The sequence below is a fragment of the Anguilla rostrata genome, chromosome 9 (assembly GCF_018555375.3).
Source record: "Anguilla rostrata isolate EN2019 chromosome 9, ASM1855537v3, whole genome shotgun sequence".
NCBI classification, from domain to species: domain Eukaryota; kingdom Metazoa; phylum Chordata; class Actinopteri; order Anguilliformes; family Anguillidae; genus Anguilla; species Anguilla rostrata.
Window position 1 is genome coordinate 10,621,586 of NC_057941.1, and position 14,686 is coordinate 10,636,271.

The window sequence follows — 14,686 nt, forward strand, 5'->3', positions numbered from 1 at the left end:
TTTCTCCCAGAAAATGAATTATTTCTATGGCCGGGTGTTTGTCACAGAAGTCGCAGATGTCACGGATTCATGCTTTTTGACTATTTTTTGGCAGTTCAATGTCTTTCCCTGTTTTTAGTGCTTACCTTTGTTATTGGGAGTTTAAGATTGCAACAATAATGCAGCCTGCAGTTGCTATAGTCAGTGGCAACAGACACTCCAACAAAGACTCAAACCTTGCAATGTAGACTACTAACTTTAAAGAAATAAAAACAAACACACAATAACCCTGTTTTTTATTATTTTAGGAATGAAATTTGAGCATGCTCTGTTTCTAGCAATGATTTTTAACAACTTTGCGGTGACTGCTCCATGCCAATATTTTCCTTGACAAACAGCCAGCCTTAATTATTGCATGACTGCTTAATCTGTACCGTTTGATGAAATTGGGCAGTTGAAATACCATGATTCTTGTCGTAAAGATTCTCTCAATTCATCTTTGATGCCTATACCTGTGTCTCCATCTTTCTTGCACCTTGATTTACACCTGCTCTTTAGAGGCAGAGAAATTTCATGCAAAAATTGTGTGAATGCACATGTATTAAGAAGAGACGTGCACCTTATGATGTCTCACTTAGATGACACATATTATGCTTCCACCCCGGTGCACCTGTTTGATACATAAGACTCATGTTTCTGGGGCCGAATGCATCATATCTGCACCTGAAACTAGTCGCAAAAGGCTTAGCAAATCTGACCAAATGTGTTTTCCTAAGCCTCTTTACTGGGCTATCACAGACATAGTCAAGATCCCTCCTGTACCAGGAACATTTACAGTCAAAGCAACATGCCCAGCTCAGCACGTAATGAGATCTCACAACAAGAAAAACAGCAAGTTTGAAGTTAAAGAAAAAAAAGTAATATCCTATTGCTCACGCATTTGCATTTCCAAGGGAAAGCGAACCATTCCAACGTGATGCTGTTCCACTCAAGTCACCCCTTGTAGCCGATTTAATACATCTGAGCGGCAGGACTCTGGCCACATCAACACCATACATGGATTAAAGGAGAACCGTTGTTTACCAAACCAAAATGTCAGAATATTTCAGGTTTGTTTGTTTAATTTCACATGGGAAATTGATGAACGAAAAACAAGCATTCATGCTTCAAAGGAAACTGTTACACTGTTTGCTGTGTTACCATCTATTTTGGTTAAGATAGAAAAGCATTAATAAAACACTTCAAAACTCAGGGTACTGCAACTTAATGGACAGAAGTGGCCACCATTCCTAGAATGACAGTGTCCTGTGCACAAATCAAAATTACATTTCTGAACTTCCATATGCAAATCATTACACATATATCCACTACTACAATATCCACAAACTTACAATCATAAACTACATTTATTTGTTTATAAACCCAACAAATCACAGGATCTTTTAAACAGCTAGCCAACTGGAAAAAACATTAAAAACAACAGGAACCATTAACGTCAAATTTAAAGTCAACTCTTTGACTTGGAGACAGCTTGCTGTGATGAAAACATTGGACTGTGATTTCAGAGTAGGTTTATTGAGTAAAATACCCTTCAAATATCACCTCTATCTGTCCCAGGTCTTTACAGTTCTTCCTAGTCTGAGTAATTGTTCCTTTCCAAAAAAAGTATTTCTGCACACTCTACTGTCCTCTGAAAAAAACAAAAACAAAACTGATGGTTCACTTTATAGTAACCCATGAGAAATAAGCTTTAGGAATGGAAACACATTTATAGGACCTTGTTGCAAATTTATTGTCATCACTTTCCAAATCCATGACAATACAAATAATCCAAAATGGATAATTATGATTAGTTGGCTGGAGTCTATTGTCATTTTGAAGCAGTTTCTTCCTCCCATATTCCTGTTGTAGGGCCCCTGACTTGCGAGAGAGGAATGAGGGACTTGCCTAGTGCCTTGTAAAAAGACAAATCATTGCACTTGGTCTCAGTTTAGGCTAATAGATCCATTTCATGTTTGTAGACAAAATAAGATGTGTGTGTAACACTGGGGAAATATGTGTATCACCCTGGTAGACTATCACAATGCTTAAGTGCTTCTAATTGTGTTTCTTGTTCTTTTATTTCATTTTCATGTCTGCAATGCTACTCAAAATGCAGATAGCAGTAGTAGACCTATTAATGTTGTAGTTTTCAGTATTTGCTGTGAGCTAGCCTATCTAGCTGTATTTACATTATAAATGAGTGCAAGTTAACCATCATAAATTGTCAATGTTTGATCCGCAGCAAGTTGATAAATTAATGTTATTTATTTAACATTAGTCCATCTCAGTAATAAAGCTTGGACAGATAGGATAGGCCTACAACACATTAACAAAGATGGAGCAGCTCACAATGATCAGTTTGAGCATCAGTTTGTAATTGAGAGAGCATAACTTTATTCTTTTGTTCATGGTAACCTTTGGCCAGAAAAGGTTAGGACTCCATATAGGTAGCCTGCCTAGGCTACTTAATTGAACAGTGCCTGGTGCTGCCATCCAAACCATAGATATCTAACAACTAATAATAACATGTAGACATTTTACTTTTTAGATCTCGTAGCTAGCTTTTTGAAAGAGGAAGCATACATTTTTACATTGCTAAGTAACAGCTAGGCAGCTGGGAATCCCACATAGGATCAAACTAGCATTATGCCTGGTTCACTGTCACTCACATATCTAAGTATTTAAATTTGATCAAAACAGTTTCACAGTATGTTTTCTATCATGGATAGCTATCTATCCATCTGCTCCATTCAGAACTGCAGCTATGCGGTTCTGGCAAAGCTATCTTCATTCATTCGACTGCCTATGTGATGAAATGCAGCCAACATAACCCAACAACATAGCACAACATACTCTGTGGACACTAGCACATAATTATACCAAACTGCTTTGCTAGTGCAGTGTTGATTTACCTAAAATATTTGATCTAAAACAAGTGTTCTTTATCATACATTACAGCTTCTGCAATCACAGGTAGTGATTTCTTTTTGCAATATTAAATATGCCACCCCAGGGTTGTGTGCACACCTCAATGGTGATTTTGCCCAGAAACGGGTCTACAATACTTCAGGGTGGCGCTATGTGGTTTGAAACAGTCCAAACATTTAAAAGTAAAATCAGCACTCACAAAAATCTTTTTTATTAAGTTATTTTTCGGTTTGAATGTTTCGGTTTCAACAGCTGCTGCTGAAGGCTTTGAAACATTCCAACAGATGTCCACGGCATATTTGTGCAGTCGCTGGATTGCATCTGCACTCTTAATGCTGTACTATTATCTCCTGCTCATTACAGCACATCTTATTCACCAAATGCCATTTTATTTGTGGGGGCCGTATGGGGGAGGGATGTTTAGTGATATAGGGGCCCACTCCCAAACACTTGTCCCTCCCTATCGTGACACCTCCTCTGCCCCTGACTGGGATCTTAAGGTTTATATACTAAATAATATTATTGCAATAACTGAGAACATTGGGATTATATAGGTTTATGTATATTGCTATACAATTTGAGAAAATGACAGGCCCTGCAAAATAAAACCAACAGGGCCTCTGAATAGCACAGCAGGGGTTTGTGAAGCTGAAACCACAGGGGCCGTCCCATGATGCTTAAATGGGAGTGTCTGGTTCTCTCAGTTACAGGTGGAGCCATGCATAAAGCCAGGCACGGTGACCATCTGCTCACGTCTCGTATGAGCGCGCCCGGCTTCACTGTTAGCACTTCAAGGTTTATGTAGCTTTAACAGAGGCGGGAAATCCAGAGTAAAACTCCTCCCCAGCATTTTGTTCCAATCACCTGGATTTGCTAATTAGTGCAATTTTTCAGTCGAGCGGTAGAATTAATTAGTGAAATCAGCTGGCTGAGCTCATGGGTGGAAGAAACACATGGCATGACTTCTACTTGCTGGTCCCTAGACTTCAAACCTCTGAGTTTTAATAATTGTTTTTCCTAGTGTATAAATCATATTCACAAATCTAACTTTAGATAAAGCCTCCTTCTGAGAAATGATAGGGATTTCAGAGAAATCAGATCAGTCATCAAAATGCCACATCTGCACTTTCAAAGAGAATATATTTGTGATCATGGATTTAGCCCCCAAGAGCATGGGTAGTCAAATCTGGAGCTCAAATCCAAATCTGGCCCTGGTTTTCATTTCCCCCAGATAATTAACTGAGCAATTAGTGCTACTTATTCGCCAGACTATATTCACACCTGACTCCCTTTAAAAGAGAGTGAGGAAAATCAGCACTTTCTGGACCTTGAGGGCCGTGATTTGAGTAACAGGGACCTAAAACGACAATCAGAGCTATCTAAATAATGGCACATTGTTCTGTAGGTTAATATTATTTTGTATCCCGCTCCTCTCTAGCACTTTTAACTCGCTTAAATACTTAATTAGGCCCAACCTATTTTTCTGTGTGGCCTTTTGCTCATGCTCATATAATGTAGTTTAATGTTTATTAGGGTTGGTCTTGTTTTTTAAGAAATTAGTTTAATGTTCAATAGGATAGCAATAGGCAAATTGTCAATTGAGTCTGCACTTATTCCACTCGCTGTCTTTCCTGGGACTTCACCTTCCCCCTCCGGGGAATTACTACACTTCTATCCAGGATCTTCATACCTGTGTTTGGATCTTAAGTCGCAATGGAAAAGAGTGTCCTATAAAAGGCATTATTGTAATGTGTACACTCTCTCTGCCTCCTCATGAGGAATAGCTCACAAAATAAAGAAAAGATTTACACAAAAAAAAAATACACAAAGGGAAAAGTATCCTAAAGACAATGTTTATTTGCAAAAAAGAAGACCGTGACTTTTAAAATGTGGCGCTATACGTGGAAGCATACATTATTGGTCCGTTTCGTTGTCAGTCATTATGTACCGCCCATTATGGTCCACGAGACTGGACTTTATGTGCGCACCTTCGCGTGCCTTTTATTCTATTCATCAGAGCTTTCAGCACCGGATTGCCTGGCTTTAAGACTATAAATATTCAGAAAGCCGAGGTGAAATTAAACATGGTTCACCTGGAACCCTCTGGAATTAAAGTGCTATGGAGGATCGCTGGCAGGCCTCGGGTTGGATATTTCCATGTGATTTATTGAGTCACTCTACTGTAAAGGACACATATATGAGTTACAGTATGATACTAATAGCCCCTTTATATAGGAAATAACTCAGTGAGCATTCTCCGGTCACAAAAGTATTTCATCATCTAATCTACGCCCCAGCACTTTCCCAGTGTTTCCCAACAAACAGTGCAGAAGTCTCTCATGTCTGACAGACCTAAAATCAGCCTGTCTGACAAGGGGATTTAGCACAAAGACCCTAATTAGGATTGCAATTTCATGGTAGCTTATGTGCTGACAAATCTGTCTTTCTGTCCCATCCCTCACATATAAACATGCTAAAGAAAGTTCTTATGGCTGCTAGAAAGGATACATCACCAAAAAAAAAAAAAAAGCAAGACGTTGAATTGTGTTGTATCTGTTGTAGGAAAAGTGTAGACCTACATAAATGGTGCAGAATTCATTTTTCATTTCAGATCATTTTCTATGGTTCCCTCTGCAAAAAAGCAGTTCCATAGAATTGAAAAATGCTAACATGCAAGTGATTAGATCCCCATGATTGCCTGCAGACAAAAATATACAGCCTCATTCTTAATACACCAGTTTTAATTAAATACCAGCAAGAGTTAGATTGCAAGAGGTCCATACATTTGAATTAATGATGCAATGCACATTTTGTCAACCTATGCTATCCCTTCACATGCACATACACACACAAAGTGTGTGTGCATATGTGCGTGCGTGTGCGTGCATGCGTGTTGTGTGCAGGTGTGTGTGAGAGAGAGAGAGAGCAAATTAATAGCACATGTTCTTAAAATGAATAAATTATTCTTATTGTCATTGTTTTGTTCTCAAATAAATATATGGAACTTCATAAAAACAGGAAAAGTTGATTGTATTTTTTAGGAATTTTTATTATATTTGAAATGGAAACAATATAAACCTGGAACCATATCAAATGCATAATGCTCAAGGATTTATTAAATATGTCAATAAATAGGTGTACATCACATACTGTGACACCCATGTTTTAAAATAAAATTAAATATTTAAAATTCATCCAGTAAGAAATGTTTAGGCTCACTTCCATGATTGAATTGATGATAATGTAGAGGTAAGAGACCTATAGCATACTGAAAATTCTGGCATTATCGTTCCACTCTACAGTATTCACATGGTGAATCAAAGGACTTATACGATAAAAATGTCCATCCTTCCACAGATCTGAGAACAGCATAGAGTGTAGCAGAGAATGAAAAACAAACAAAAAACGCATACATTCATAAACTCAGCATAAGTATGACTATAACCTGGAATCCAGAATAAAGCTTTTCAGCAAAATGATGCATGGTACACAGGAACAATTTATTAACTTCATTCAAAAACATTGTCCATAGTGTCAACATTGTACACTTATCCCAAGGGGAAATTTTGATAAACTGCTTGATGCTTTGGTCCTCTGAAATCTCCCAAACCCTGGGACATTCTAGAACCATCTGTGTAATGCCCAACAGAGCAGCCGGCCACAGTCAGCACTGGTACGGCCCGGATTTGATAGAGGTCATGGGGCCTATTCATGCGCTAGAATAGTGTGTTAACAGATACCAGACCTGGGTCCCATCAATGCACTAAAACAGTGCCTTAACAGGGTAAGACACCCAAGCAACCCCTGGGCCTTGCAGACACCGTTGCATGGAAAATGCAAGCATTGCACATCCAATCAATTAAAGCTGATAAATAATCAGTGATATAGCCTCGTGATTGCTCCAAGAAGGAATGTATCTGATAATTCAGGGGATAGCCATGCTCCAGCCCTGGACTGAGCTCACTGGGCAAAATTAGGTGAAGCAGCTAAACATTTCAATTGAATGTTGAGCATTAAACTGTAAAAGCAGCATTCAATCAAAAAGAATTAAAGCACACTGCAGGCATCATCAAACAATGAGAAGAGGGCATCAACATTCTGGCTAATTTAGGCTACTCCAGCTAAGTGGCACGAACAGGCATTTAGTAGAGCCATTTAGATGGAGGATTCTGAAATCTTAACACTTCCTAGTAATCAAGGTTTGTCTAGTTTATGTCCACAAGCGTTACTTGTCTGAGGCAAGGGTGTATCCACTGAGTGAATATTATTTTCAATTCCATTGGAACTTAATGGGTCATGAGGCACAATGGTCCTTCCTAAAACCAGTAGGACATCCTGATCCTGCAAATTATATTTACAAAATAAAAGATATTTAACACAATGGGCTTAATACTTCCCGGGGCTTCATTTATGAATCCTTCCATATTACATAACCTACACCCAAGTTTTCTATTTTAGCATATTCTTTGACGAATGTATATCCATTGAGCATGTGGAGAAACCAGGAACGAAAACTGTATATTGCAAAAGTATAATTAATAGCATACAAGAAATTTGAAACCAAAACAAATCTGTTTACTGTGATTAAGATGTACTTGATAATTGTGTATTAGCACGTGTTCCTTTGATTGCCTACGCAAAAGCATGGGAATTCATTATAGCATTGCCATAAGAAAAATACAAAGTGTTTCACAGTAAATAAATAAATAAATAAATAGCCATAATATCAAATATGATGCAGTTCAATAAGGAAGAAAAAATGTGCCACCATTCAAGAGTTTCTGAATAGCGGAAAGAATCAAACTGAACACATTTTCAGCTGAGCTTCAGTGTAAACGTAGGCTTGGTAAACATAGGGAGTCGTTGATGAGAGAGCTCCCCCTGGCTTTAAGACACTGCTTTTAAGGGGGCTGTGAGCCCTTCAAGCCATAAAAAGAAATGAAACACCATGACATTGAAATTAAACTTTCTCAGGCAATATTGTGTTCTGCCTGTCAAACATGGTTATGCGTCTTTCTAAAAACAAGGAAATGCCAATTTATACTCTGTTCAGATCAGGTATACAATAGCTTCTACCGTTAAGGAACAGATGGACCATTACAACCCGAGACAGCATAGAGCCACTTCGGATAGGCCTGTGCTGTAGTATAAAAACAGAAGCAGTTGCATTTAGCGTGGCAAAAACTGTCTGTGCCATTTCCCCTAAATAACCTGGCACAAAGTGAAGCTGGTACACAACTTCAATCATGTAATGATATTCCAAAGTGGTTGCCGTCCGTGCAATTGTAAACACCTCTGTTTACATGAGAAATATCAGCTGCCTGACTCGTAAATATCATTTTTCTTTCAGAGAACAAGGAGACATCACAAAATATCTTTGTTGGGTTCCTGGAGAGGTTAAGTCATCCCATGTGTTTGTTTTAGGTATCTTATCATTCAAATCGATGTGGTTCAACTGTAAAGTTGCAAAATATTCTAATATTCAGACAAAAATAAAACAAATAAATAAATAAATAACAGCACAAACCATCACTCCCATTGTTTAAAATGAAAGGGGCAATCAATCACATGGTGCTGCGTATGGCACAGCATCACATTCCGTTTGCATTTCCACAAGTATTAGCTTCAGTGACCTTGGGCAAAATGATGCAACACAATGTTCACATATAAATCATCAGCCATTTACCCTGAGTAATGACAAATCACCAAGCCCACACACCAGTTCACATTTTATTTGCACTAAATGAATAATGCTCAAAGATATATGTTATCTGCATGTGATGCCACTACAATAACAACAAGTCTCAAGACAATAAGGGCTGTCATCAGATATTACGATAATACAAAATGTGATTTTTATAAAACAGATATACTGGAGATACTTTCTATTTTTTGCACCTACTTGATATCTGTTTTGATACAATAAAGCAGTAACACGTACAGAACCTTGCTGCAACAGTGTAAAATACATATAATTGCTGGACTGCACTTTGTGGTTATTCAGTTATTCTAATATTTTTCCATAGCTGTTTTATAAGAACTCATGAGATCCAATCAATTTTATATTTGTATTTAGCCAGGTGCCCTTTTGTGTCTGTCCTATACTTATGTGGTGCCTGCATGGGATACTGCCTTCATTACACAGATATAAAAAGCGTAGGGACAACCTATTATTATTATTATTATTATTATTATTATTATTATTATTATTACAAAAAAGCACCTTTGAGAGTTTTATTTCACTCAAGCATCAGTAAAGACATGTATACAATGTGATTTTAACAGAATCTTTAAGAATAAAATACAATAAACAGAATAATAAATATTTTAAAATCAAATTAGCATCTTTTGAAATGCAATAGATACAATGTTCACACAACGTGGGTAAATAGATCACCATTTTTTTTTTTGTGATGACATCCATACAAATCTATCTGTCAGATCTTCCTGACTGAAGCAAAGGTATCTTCAACTGACTTTTGATTTAGCCAGTTGCCTCATGGATTTCAGTGCAATTCTCAAGACATTTCACTGTTTTTGCACCCTATTATTTTAAAACGTTCAATTTAGTATGTTGAAAGAAAGTTTTACAGAGGTGACCAAAGTGACACATTCCCATGATCAAAATTCTGTATTACCCATGCACATTAAGATGCCCAATGTTAATCCCACTCTAACAGAGTACAAATAAATCCAATAGGAACCATATGTACTCTGTAAGACTTGATTTGAGACTTAACCTTTTACTGTGTTACTGTATGACTTCACAGTTCTCTATAGCTTCCCATCATTGTGCTGAAATGAAAATCTACATGTGCCTAATTCTTGATTGTATGTATTTAAAAATTGACTAACTTCATTTTAAACAAATCCAGGTAGGATGGTCCAGCCGAAAGCAACAGATGAATGGCAATGCACTATCGTTTGTTCGTCAGCTTTTCAAAAGATGTCACATTTTGAAAGCTCCAGATTCTATACCTACACTAGGCTGGTCGGAGTCCTGATTGAGTAGTCTAATCTACAACCTCCCCATTCTACATATTGAATATATGGAGAAGCATGTAACCCATATGTTTTTCTAAAGAAAAAAGAAAAAGAAACGAAAAACACTGGGGAAATCGCACAACTGCCTGCGATTATGATAAGGCTATAATGCTCCTTGAACAATAAATCACAGACAAAAGTTGTCTAATTCCTTTTTAAAAGTATATGCTATAATGCCACGCGCAACCGACACCCGCGATAATGCTGGAACTCACAATGCAAAAATAAAATATAAAATAAAACAAAACATACTATAAAAGCTATTTAACGGTACAATTTATAATAAGGACCCTTAAATACGCATCGGTCTGATTCATCCAAAACATCATACAAAACACAGGCGAGAAATAATTTACATAAATACAAGCTTCACGCGAAAGAAAGGAAACTTCCTTTTCTAAAACAGATATTCACAAAAGAGCAGCACAGTGATTAGCTCAATGTAACACCACGGACCGTATCTTAACAGGCGTCTCTTCCCCAGAATGACTACCACAGCTGCTTCTCGACTACCGTAACGTGCTGTCATTACGGGCCCATGTTATAAATACGCATAACCTTAGATTCATTGGAATTGTATCGATAATTCATTGGCAACATGGAACACATAACCGTTCCAATAAACTATACCCGAATCTGGTACTACCGGTATTTGCTGCTAGGCGCTAGCCAGCATGCAATTATGAATCCACGACTGTCTTACAGATGGACATCCTAAATTGCGCACAATTACCCAAATAATAAGCAACATTTCGCTGAAACAGCAGACATTACCTTTGCAAGACGTGACCACGCCAGGAGATTAGTTCCATTCCATAGTTTCAATGCGAGGGTGAAGCAAAAAAATAAAGGTAATTTAAATCCCCCTTTGCTCTATCTTCATTTATCCTTGAAAAACAGCGAGACCCGAGTCAGTTATGAGTCAAGCTTGCTTCGTCAGATACCTAATGTTTTTTTGTTTTTTTAGAAACAATACGGGGATGTAGCTGGCGATAGCAGGTGTGCTTAGTGAGGGGAAGTGAGAAGGTAGGCAGTCAACGTGATATTGCCTCTTCCTGAGAGCAATGAATCAGTAGCAAATCTTCCAGGATTCTTCAGTAGCGGATCCAAGCACTCAAATTCAGCATCACTGGAATATACCATGACACGGTGTAGAAGGGGGTGTGGCATGAGGGATTGGCATCACACCAGCATAGACCGGAACAGTGCCCGCCAGTGAGGTGCGGCTGCAGTGGTTGCAGGGGTGAATTATGGCTGGATTTATTTGAATGTAAATTAAGACTGATTTTGAATGTACATTATGACAGATTTTTTTTTTTTTTTACACCTGATAGCTGATTGTTCTGTGTTGTAATATTCGCGCGTGGGTATACATTTAACAGCGACAAATAGCCTATTATATCGCATTTGAATCCAAACTTTAAATGGAGTAATTTATTTAAACGTTCACGTATTTATAAATTGCCAACGTGTTGCGACATTAATTATATTAAAGACCGATTAACAACTGTAATTACACCGCGGTAGAGCTTCACTTTTCAACATTTATTTTGCAAATAAAAATGCCTATTCTAAAAGGTTAATAACGAAACAGAAATGTTCGTGATCCTCCCTAGTAAACCAAAATACACTGGGTGTGTACGGCTTTTATCTGGAGAATTTGGAATATTCCGAGCGTAATTTGATCATTGGCTGCTCCAAAAGTGCCGAAATACTATTTAATATATGGTTTCACCTGAACCCTATCTTCAGTTTATAAAATGAACATACTATTCATTTGAGTTTAATTTAATTCTAGCACAAGGATCTCACACTCAAATCCTTGTGGGCCACAACATCTGCTCGATGTTAGTGTGTTGCTTTATTTAAGCGTGTAATTTAAGTCACTGATTAAGAGGAGTTCACACACTTAATTCCCAAGGCCTATATTGGCTGCAATGGGCTGCCGTATGAAAGAGCACCACAAAAACTTGGAGTTTCTGCAGGCACTGTTGGCCTTCAGGACTCAAGTTAAACCTCTACGACTGGAGTTCGAGACCCCTGCGAGCCTAACCCTTTGATGTAGCGTGATATACTACAAGAATGAAAGACTAAAGAATTGGATTCTGTCCAGTACCGGCCTTTATGCATGTCAAGGGAAATCATTTCAACAGCAAGATGCACATTTTCTATTCAAGCCCATGTGTTCATTTAGCAATCCTCTTGGCAGCATGCTCGCAGAGCACAGTGTGAAATAGCTGACCGATTTTACAGCACACCCCAATAGCAAAACCGCCAACCACGAAGAACTAGGTTAATTTTTACACATCTAATGAAATTACCAGTGTAGCTTATGTATATGTGTGCATCAATCAGTCAAACACTTATTTAAAAAAAAAAACAGAAATGGTTTCATGAATGTTCCTTTGTATCACTTGTAAACCTGGTACAGTCACAAGACTAGAGTCGTACTGATAAGGCATGTCTTTTCATTCTGCAAGCAATTGTAATATCCACATACATTGGGTGGAGTACTTCAAACTGGATAAATGGATGCTTTTACTCAGTATTTAACATTACCAATGAAAGAGACTTTATAGACAGGGTTCATGGAGCCAGATATTGACCAAAACACAATATATATTTTTTTTACCCACCGCCATCCACCCCTAAGTAACAAAGACAAAGCATTTTTTTTTAAATGCTGCAATATGTGTGCGCCAAAGGCAGTGGGTGAAAGCTCTGCATGATCAGTTTTGTTTGTCTGATCATGGCATCATATTAAAAAAACAAAATCATGGCATCCATCAAAAAATATGAGCAAAATAAGATGCTACTGAAACAGCTTATAAATCAGTGGTAAACACGCATGCATGCATACAACACACACACACACACACACATACAAAATTCACATCAGCTTGCACCAGCCTAAAGTGTTTCTGGGTAATTCACTGGAAGATATATACAGCCTTCATTACACAGCAGCATTCACACTGTGGTTTTGGTGTCCATCAAAAACACATCTCTGACATTGTTTTCAAAGACAGCAATGGAGAACAGTGAGTGGTGTTCCATTAAAAACTCCATTACTTGCTGAAAAGTTAGTCAGAGTTTGTTTTGATGTAGCAGTTTCTGACAGCTGTACGCCAGCAGTGGGGCTAAATATCCAGTTTTCAACCTCTCTGTCTAGGTAGCAAGCAAGAATTATATTTTCCCGTTTTAACAATAGATTCATTATGAAATAATATTTAAAAACTTTTTTTTACATAATCATCTTTATCATCTTTTTTGTGCATGTCAATATAAAGCAATCTTTATCTCCGGCCTCTTCTATTGTTTCCAACTCTCATTGGTTCTCTATTAAAGCAATATGGCATAAGAACACGTGGTATATCATAAATATTGGCATGGCAATGTTAGACAAACCCCCTAGCCATGCCAATGTACGTAATATACCATGGATTCAAGACCAAATTGTGTCTAAACACAACACACTAACTTTAAAAGTATTTTTTAAATAGATTGTGGGATGTGTCCTTTCGCTGAATGACTTTGGATCAATAATTTGGAGCAACAATAATTTCTTGTTTGGCCCTACTTTTAACTTGTTATATACAATCTTGCAAATGTTAGCTCTTTAATGGTCCAGGAAACTGAAATCTGTGCATTATTTGCTGTTGTTTTAGTACTTTTTGAAATATTGCAATGACCCCAACAGTTAATATTTGTAGTGCCTATTTTTGCAAGGAGGACTTCACCAACTGTCTATGAAAACAATGTAGATTTTCTATAAAGCTAGCGCTGGTGCACGTTGCAGTGCTTTCCCTCCCTCCCTCCCAACTGTTGCTGGTAGTGACAATTCGGATGATTGCAGAAGAGTTGGATTGGTAAGTAGCTCTACTGTTATCTAGCAATAATTACTGCTTTCAAGCTTAAGATTTGTAGAATTAAAACCTTTCTTTATTTAGGTGTAATGTCCAGAGATGCTGTCGAGTGTAATGTTACAGTACAGTAGTTCAGTGTTACAATGTTATGAAGCATTGAATGATCGGCAAGTTTAACTATACATGATAAAGCCTAGCTTATGCTGCTTTCTTCCATGTTGTCAGGTAATCTGTTTCTTCACTGGACAACCTGTATGTAACCGAGCAGTGAGGAATGATTTACATATGAGGTGTCCTACGCATAAAAATATTGATACAATACAAACCCACCCTGTCCTTATCTGCTGAATAGGTTACAATAATGATAATCTAATAGTGTTCATTACAATTTAACTGTTATAAATGGGTAAAAAAAGACTTTGAAGAAATATTAAGACAATCAACTTTCACTTCTGGGGAATATAACCACAATTTAAATCCAATTCCCTGGACCTTTAAATATAAATCGAATGCTTGCTAGCTGGTTGATGGAACTGAAAGATGAAAACATGAAAAACTAAGATAAATTAGCTTGCTAGCTACGCAAACATTATAAAATATCACACTTCCTTATTGTACCTATTACGTTCTGTAATTTGGACACTGCAGGTGAAGGTGCAGTTACTGAAGTAAAGTCATCAAAAGTCATTAACCCAAAGTGGTCAAATGATATAACGTTTCTACGGTATGATAAAACATAACAACTTTGCTCTTATTATTTGTGTAAGCTAATGCATCCGTTAAGCTGCTTTCACATGAAAATCAAACACTGCATTCAGTCCCAAGTA

At 37.5% G+C, this 14,686-nt stretch overlaps 1 protein-coding gene across 1 annotated transcript in view; it reads right to left on the reverse strand.

The window, feature by feature from the left end:
• Positions 1-11,112, reverse strand: part of tenm1 (teneurin transmembrane protein 1) — a 222,155-nt gene extending 211,043 nt beyond the window's left edge. Inside the window, exon 1 of the mRNA XM_064350355.1 lies at positions 10,768-11,112. The gene's annotated coding sequence lies outside the window, so the exon portion shown is untranslated. The remainder of the gene's footprint in view (positions 1-10,767) is intronic.
• Positions 11,113-14,686: the final 3,574 nt, after the last annotated feature.